The 8146-nt window shown below is 45.1% G+C and overlaps 1 pseudogene; it reads left to right on the forward strand.

The window, feature by feature from the left end:
- Positions 1-6659: 6659 nt before the first annotated feature.
- Positions 6660-7528, forward strand: LOC146619499 (uncharacterized; annotated as a pseudogene).
- Positions 7529-8146: the final 618 nt, after the last annotated feature.

Below are 8146 nucleotides of genomic sequence, written 5' to 3' on the forward strand. Positions count from 1 at the left end.
CTGAAACTCTTCTTCCAGTCATTAACATTCGTAAATTACTGGATCATGTCATAAAACCTTGTCCTTAATGCACTTCAGTACATTTTAAATGCAGTTCACACATTCTCTAAGGCTGCAAACTTCTGTCCTGACCATCTTTCTTCTTCTACCAAAAGGGCCGACGAACAGAAGGCGTAGCCATCATCAAAGAACAATCTGGAGTCTCCCTGTGGCTGCCGTCTGAGGAGCCCCTTGACGTTTATAAAAACCCCTTCCCCTTTTTAACGCTGGGAAGGACACTGATACATCAGAGCAATGCAGGAAAAAAAAGCCTTTCAGTGGTCTCATGCCATTTATCATAAGAAAAAGAACGATTTGAATAATTCAGCTTTAAGAAGCTCCTCAGCTCTGAGGCTCAATCTGTGGAATAAGTCGCCTGATGTGTGTCTGTTTGTGTCGAAAATCTGACCTAGCATGAAACGCCACTCGCCTTTACAGGACTGTGTTGCATGTACTGCATTAAGCTTCATCCCCCAGTGTGCGTCAGTGTAAAGCTGAGCGTGCCTGTTGGTTAGTGAACTAATAGGGAAACCATGTCAGTGTTGGCTCAGCTCTGCTGCTCTTCGGGGCTGCATCACTGTGGGGGTTAGGAACATGCTGGAGCTGCTCCGAGGTGCTCCTGTGTGGACCGCAGCACTCAGTCTTATACAACGAGGCCGTTTTGTCCTTCCCGTCTTCCCTCTGCGGGTCTCTCTGTTTTTCTGTCTCTCAAGAGCAACACTTAGAACTCGGTTTCAAATAAACTTTTGATGCTGGGTGGACAGAATTTGCCTTGCTGGAGCACAGTGCTTCTCTTTAGTGTACACATGCAGGGATGCTGTGCAGCGCGGCACTGAGATCTCCTCATTAAAGTCATCTCCACGCTCATCCAGTCGTGTTTCTTTCATCTATCAATTCATTTTCTGTCACCCAGTAATTTGGAGCGTTTAGTACACTCTTTAATTTCGCCCCGTCTTATTATAGTGGCTTACTTTACATCAGTATGTCTGAGTCCTCCCTACCCATCTGCAGTTACACAGCAGCTAACTAAAACTCACACATTACTCCTGTTCTTAAATCCTGCATATGGAGCAGAGCTGCTGAGACCATAATCCAGCAGTCAGCCTCTCCAATCATTTTTCTGTAGACATGTCATCTTTATGTTTCAAGTCATTATTAAAAACTGTGCATCCTTCAAAATCTCACTTCTCTGACCTTCAGTGGTTTAACTCTGGCCCTTGCTGCAGTGACGCACAGGTGTATCTCGGGGCAGAGCTCGCCTCTCAGCTATGAAACCCCGCTGTGATGCTGGTTGTGGTCAGATGTGAAACAGGTGTTAAAACAGTGACACAGCATTTCACCCCAGTGTTGGCTTACTTTCACAAATGGGAGCCACTGTACCAGTAATATGAGCATGGCTGCTCAAATCAACCACACTAACATTAGACCTGCACTGCACTCATGGTGCTGGGTCTGTGACTTTGGATTCAGGTTTATGTTGATTCCTCTGTTTAATATTTATATTTTGTTATCCAGCCTTTAGGTTTCTGTCCTCTTATGTTTCCAGTGTTATTATTGGTGTCTTACTGTGCAGTCAGTCTCGTCTCCATGTTTATTAGCCTCTGTTTCCCCAATCTGGTTCCTCTGTGCCCTCGCTCTTTCTATGCAGTCATTCTCAGTTTCTCGTGCTTCCTGTTTTGTCAGTCCCTCGTCCTGCGTGCATCATCTTCTGTTCTACCTCCCCGGTCTCATCAGTCTGACTATGTTCACCTGTGTTCCAGATGTTTCCTCTCTGCCCTGACTCCCTCTTGTGTGTATAATGTCTGCATCTCATCCTGTTCGTTGTCACGATCTCCCTCCTCCCTGGATGAGTGCTCTGTCTGACTGCATATGTGCTATAATGTCTACCAGCAGCCTCTTCATAAAATACCTTCCTGTAGGTGTGATTAAAAGGTTCAAGCTGTGCTGTGACCATGTGCCACCGGCAGCTTCATTTTAATCCCAAAAACACAGACGTGTCAGACGTGTTTTAGTTGTGAGTTGTTGTATTGATCTGCAAGGAAATTCAAAATTATTTCATGACTCTCTTCATCTCTCCCTTCCCATTTTCTCTGTCTCTGTCACTCTCCCCATACATGTCCTCCCCTGGCAGCTTTTTGATGTCGTGACCCAACATCCAATTATCTGTAAGGATAGAGATGTCAGAGAACCTGTGAAGCTGCTGCGCGCGTGCGCGCACACACACACACACACACACACACACACACACACACACACACACCCCCCTACCCCTGGTGGGAGATGTGACAGGATAATTGGGGAAGGTGTGAGGAAGGAAATACTGCAGGGATGAAAAATGAAATGGTGACTGAGAGAGAGGAGGACAGGAAAGCGATATACGGGTGTGGGTTGGCGGGGGTGTGGGGGAGGCTGGGATCAACATAACATCACATCTCAAAATTATCCAATAAACTCACCAACTGTGGCTGAAACCTGGACAAACAGCGCTCACAGAGACAGAGCGGTCTGAAAGGAGCACAGGATCAATGACAGGCTATGACTGGATGGGTTTTCTTAACTCATTCACTGCCAATGGCTGGCAGTGAATGAGTTAAACCCATTGACTCATTCACTGCATTTGACGGCTACAGACGTCAATGGCAGTGAATGAGTTAATTGTCTCTATACTAAAACAAAAAATCCATCAAACCAGTTTGGCTTTGGGTTTTGTGTGTTTGTATTTTTTACAGGTAAAAACAAAAAAGATGTAACAGTTTGATGGAAGATGATGTCAGCACGAAATGCACACTTACCATCCCCAACAGGGCTGTAATGTGGGTGTTCTGTGGTGTCTGGCACTGGGACAGCGCTAACAGATCTGTGAGTTTGCTTGGTTTGTCTCAGGGTTACCACAACAGGCACCAACCACCGTGCGGCCACAGCTCAGTGCAGCAGCTTCAGCAATGGAGGTGCTGAACATGGTTTATTCAGACTCAATGTCCCCAGTCTGCACCTAAATGCTGTCGAAGCTCTGCTGGAGGAGGGAGTTGAAGATCTCCAGGGAAGTCTCCCAGTCTTACTGGGACGACTCTCACCAGGTGGAGCAGCCTCAAGCACTCCACACAGCTACTCTGAACTGTCGTTCGGTGGGATGAGCAGCATTAAGAAACAGTGATTTTAGATATTCGTTATTATACTGGTAAGCTGGCGTGGCTGACTCTCAGGCTTCGACTGTGGACACATCCAGTGAAAATGCAAGCAGTCAGGGTTTGAGGACTTCCACTTCACATTTTAAAAATAGCAGTCGGGTCTGATCTGCACAAATCTGCTAAGTTTGCACGATACAGATTCAGTTAATTAAAGGAGTAAAATGCAATAAATTATCTGCTTCTGCTTTAATGTAATTTGCATTAATGTAAGACAGCTGCTGTTGCTTAAGGATTTCAACACATTACAAATGATTATTTCACTACGAGTTCATCACGAGGATATGGAAGGATATCAGTGTGTCCTCGTTTAAATTAAAAGGATCAGAACATGGAGCTTAAAATGATTTTATTCTCCGATGATGAAAAAGTTGTTTTTATCAATTTAAATGAACAGAAAAGCTGATTGTGAGAGATGTTCTGACTTTCCTTTCATCAGAAACACATCTCAGGACTAGACTCATCTCTCCTTGACCTCACTGATCCTTCACTTCTTTTCCTTCTGTCTACTCCTCACATCATCCTGTTTTGTCTTCGTTCTCTCATCTTCTTACATCACCTGCTCTCTCCTTTTGACTTTCAACTTTCCAAATCCCAAAAGTCCTCTGTTGTCTCCACTTCCTCGTCTCCCCTCCTTTCATCAGCCTTCTCTTCTCGTCTTTTGTTAAGTATCGCCTTCAACGCTCTCACCTCATCTTCTCATCATCATTCATTCTCGCTCCCTTCTTTTATTTACTTTCTCCTTATTTCTTCCTCAATTTCCAGCTTTCTTCAGCATCACCGTATTTGCATTCTTCTCCCTGAAAACCAGACAGCTGACCTCCAGTTATACAGTGAGTGAGGTGCAGGGACAGCATCATATTTCTGATGTGTTTATTGATTTCAGACATACGAGTTCTATCCTGTGCAAAGTTTTAAGGTGCTACTTGCAGGGGACTTTGACACATCCTTGGCAAGTATCTTGGTGAACTTTGCACAATCCTTATGTGGGTTTAAGATGTCCCATCATCTTCTGTCTCTTTGTGTAACTGCACATGCTCAGATTCTTGCTTTGGTTGTCAGTAACCATACTGTAGTAGCGGTTAGCACTGTTCCCACACAGCTAGAAGGATCTGTGTGGTGAGCCAGGCAGTTTCCATGTTCTCCTGCATCGGTTTCCTCCCCTACTCCAAAGATCTGCATGTTATTAAAGTAATTTGATAGATAAAGTGTAAAGAATACATGACTGTATGAATGCGTGGGTGGATGTCAAAGGCACTTTGAGTGTTTAGGAAGAATAAATAAAGAATCTAAGTTCCAGTTAGTTTCCATTACGTCCTTTCTGAGGTCATTATAGCTGTGTCCCAAAACGTAGGCTGCATTCCTCGGAGGACGCAGCCTTCGCAGTGGGCCAGAGAAGAAGGCCAGAAGTGTGAGGCTGTGAAATTGGACGGTCTCGCCTTCACATTAGCATCACCGCTGTCTCGGTGGAGTTTAATAAATTCGGTCCTCTGCTCCTTGCTATCTAAAATATAACAGGACACTGCCGTAAATTCTCGACTGTCTCATATTTCTGTTTAATCAGTTTTCTGTTTGACGTTTATTCAGCTGTGTAAAAAGGAGGAACCCACTCGATGGATTTATTTAATTTAATAACTTTGATCTCAGCCAAACCGATTTACTCCGGAACAAATAAAACACAGAAAAAGTCAAACAATTACATTTTCAAGTTATCCGGGTGACTCATATATCACGTTTAACCTGAGTAGTGAAAGACAGCGGGGTCTGAAAACAATGAAGCCAGGAGTCCACTGCTCTCGCCGGCTCCAGTGACCCTTGAGCTCCCGGCTTGCTATCGAGCGTGTGGGTAACAGACGTCTCCGAAAACGTCGGCGCACTTTTGCAAATATGCGATGTCTTGATAAACCGAGAAGATATTTAAAGTTTACACAGCTACTTTCTCACCTGAAAATGTGATAAAGGTTTATTTTGTGACCCAGAAAGATTGATAAGAGTAATTTTAAAACTTAGTAGCAGCCGCCATTGTTGGAAACTGGAATTGGCTGGGCCGCGCTATGAATTCTGGGATAGGGTGGGCCACGAAGGACACACCCGTCCCATCCTTCAAATTCAGGGAAATGAAGGACGCATTTGTCGGCCGCATTTGAAGGAGTCGACGAATTGGGACAGCCTTCGTCGCCTGGCTGTGACGTAATCGGCCTTCAAATGCGGCCTCTGGAGAATGCAGCCGACGTTTTGGGACACAGCTTATATCTGCTGGAGGACACATCATGCAAACAAGGGTTTTGCTGCCACAACTTAACTGGATTTTCTTCTTTGTTTGAAACTCAGATATTGTAGTGCATCCTTTCATACTGTTGGCAGCGTGTCCAGGCTTTTCTCCACACCTCTCCCAGTATCAGCTGCTGCAGTCAGACAGACTGTGGCTCCTAATGGGTTCTCAGATTTCTCACTAAAATCTGCTGGATGCTGGTACACCAGCACATTTCTGTCATGTTTTCAGCTTTAAACTACATTCCTCTTTGTTTCCCACAGCTTATAGTTTAAAAGGATTACAGTTTTTGCCCGTTGCTTGAACACTATAAACCCATGCTCAGACTAAAGTAACACAACGTGAAGCTTTTGTTACCATACCTCAAACACATGTACCCATACCTTAAACAAAAGCGCTGCTTTGCACCCCAGTACCAATTATGCAACACTCCTACTCCTTTATGCAACACACCTACCCCTTTATGCAACACACATGGTCCTGCATGCTACACTCTATGTCATACATAAGACACTTCGCTCACAAAATGAAATGTCAGGGTGCCATTCGGAAAACACATGTATCCAAAATACAAAACACATCGGGTAATTGCAACCACGCAAATACACACCTGAAGGCACGTACTTGCAAAACCGAACACCAATTAGCCAACTACAAAAAGCCCTCAGCGTAGCCATTTCAAGAACTTCGCAAGCATGGATGGAGGGAGAGCAAGAGGAAGAGGAAGAGGTAGAGGAGGAGGAGGAAGAGGAGGAGGAGGCCGAAGAGGCCATGCACGGACCCATATTTCTGATGAAATAAGAGCAACTTTGGTGGACCATGTCATCAACCATGGCCTGACTATGAGGGAAGCTGGGCAGAGAGTCCACCCACATCTAAGCCGCTTCACAGTGGCATCTGTAATACGAACATTCCGACTAGAAAACAGGTCTGTCTTCACCTCCATACCTTCTGCTCTACTCAGATGGTTCCATAGCACTGTTCTACAGTATATCACATTACCATATCAAGTGTACGGGGTGCTAATGCTCCTTTTGCAGCCAAAGTGGCTGATTCCTCATATTGAAGTACAGTGTTGTACAGTGGATGACACAGTACGTACAGTAAAGTACTGTATGAAAAATAAGCAAACCGATGACAATATGTGGTTGTATTCCTCCAGAATGACCCGAAGACCTTCTGGGGGAGGACGGCAACGCCTGTTCACACAACAGCAGGAACTTGCCGTTGTGGACCTAGTGAGGGCAGACAATGCCATCCGTCTCCACCAGCTACGACGGAAAATACTTGCAGACAGGCGAGTGTTCAGCAACATAGACCATGTGAGCATCACCACCATCAGACGCATCTTGGGTAAACACAGCATCACCATGAAGCAGCTCTACAGAGTCCCATTCGAGAGGAACAGTGACAGGGTCAAAGGACTTCGAGCTGAATATGTACGGGTACGTGTAACTGTCCCTTACATTTACAATAGAGTATTGGTGAAGTCCAGTAGCAGCTGAATATGTACCATATCAGTACCACATGGATCCATTCTGAGAGCTACACAGGTACCTGTGTGATGGGGTGAGGGTGCTGTATGTGTAGCACTGTAGTACAGTGATATGTTCCCCTTTTTTTCAGAGGATCATGGCCATGGATGGAGCTGCACAGCCTCATGAATACATTTTCATTGATGACGCTGGATTCGACCTGAGCAAAACAAGACGACGGGGTCGTAATGTGATTGGCCAAAGGGCAGTTGTGCACGTCCCAGGGCAGCGCGGGGGAAACATCACATTATGTGCCGCCATATGCCTTCGAGGACTTCTGCACCATCATGCAACACTAGGTCCATACAATAGCCAACACATACTCACATTTCTAGATGCTCTCCATGATATAGTTGTACAGAACAGACCAGATCAGCCCAGGTTTGTGGTGATATGGGATAATGTCAGTTTCCATCGGGCTGCTCTGGTCCAGGCCTGGTTCACCGACCACAATCAATTTGAAGTGGTATACTTGCCCCCTTACTCACCATTTTTAAACCCTATTGAGGAATTTTTTTCGGCTTGGAGATGGCGAGTATATGACCGCCAACCACATGCCCGCATGCCTCTTCTGCAGGCAATGGAACAGGCCTGCGGCGACATTGAGGTGACAGCGATCCATGGATGGTTTCGGCATGCAAGAGGGTATTTTCCCCGGTGCCTAGCGGGAGAGGACATAGCTTGCGATGTTGATGAGGTCCTGTGGCCAGACCCCAACAGACGGCGGGATCCATGAGCCCACTTATGCACACTTGTCATGGTTTTTTGTGTTTACAGTATAGTGTTTTTTCTATTGCAGTATTATTGTGTTGTGGTTTTGTTTTTTTTTGCTTCATCTGAATTCATGGTACTGCGATGTACACTATTGAGTAGGTCTATTTGCGTTTTTGGTTGTTTGGAAATGTGTCTCCTGTAAATGTGCCTTCTGAATACACAATGGAAATCAAGGACTGCAGTGTTTTATGTAAAGAAGACTAGTGTGTTCCCCCTGATCTGTAAGTGTTTGCATATGATGCAAGTATGTGTCATTTTGTCAACAGAGTTACATTTTGACAGAGGAATGTTAGGTTTTGACAGCAGAGTTTAGGTTTTGGGAGTGGAGTTTCATTTTGGCA

This window comes from Diplotaxodon limnothrissa, linkage group LG14, assembly GCF_057381915.1.
Source record: "Diplotaxodon limnothrissa isolate DT_005_m linkage group LG14, D_limnothrissa_male_GT1.1, whole genome shotgun sequence".
Taxonomy (NCBI): domain Eukaryota; kingdom Metazoa; phylum Chordata; class Actinopteri; order Cichliformes; family Cichlidae; genus Diplotaxodon; species Diplotaxodon limnothrissa.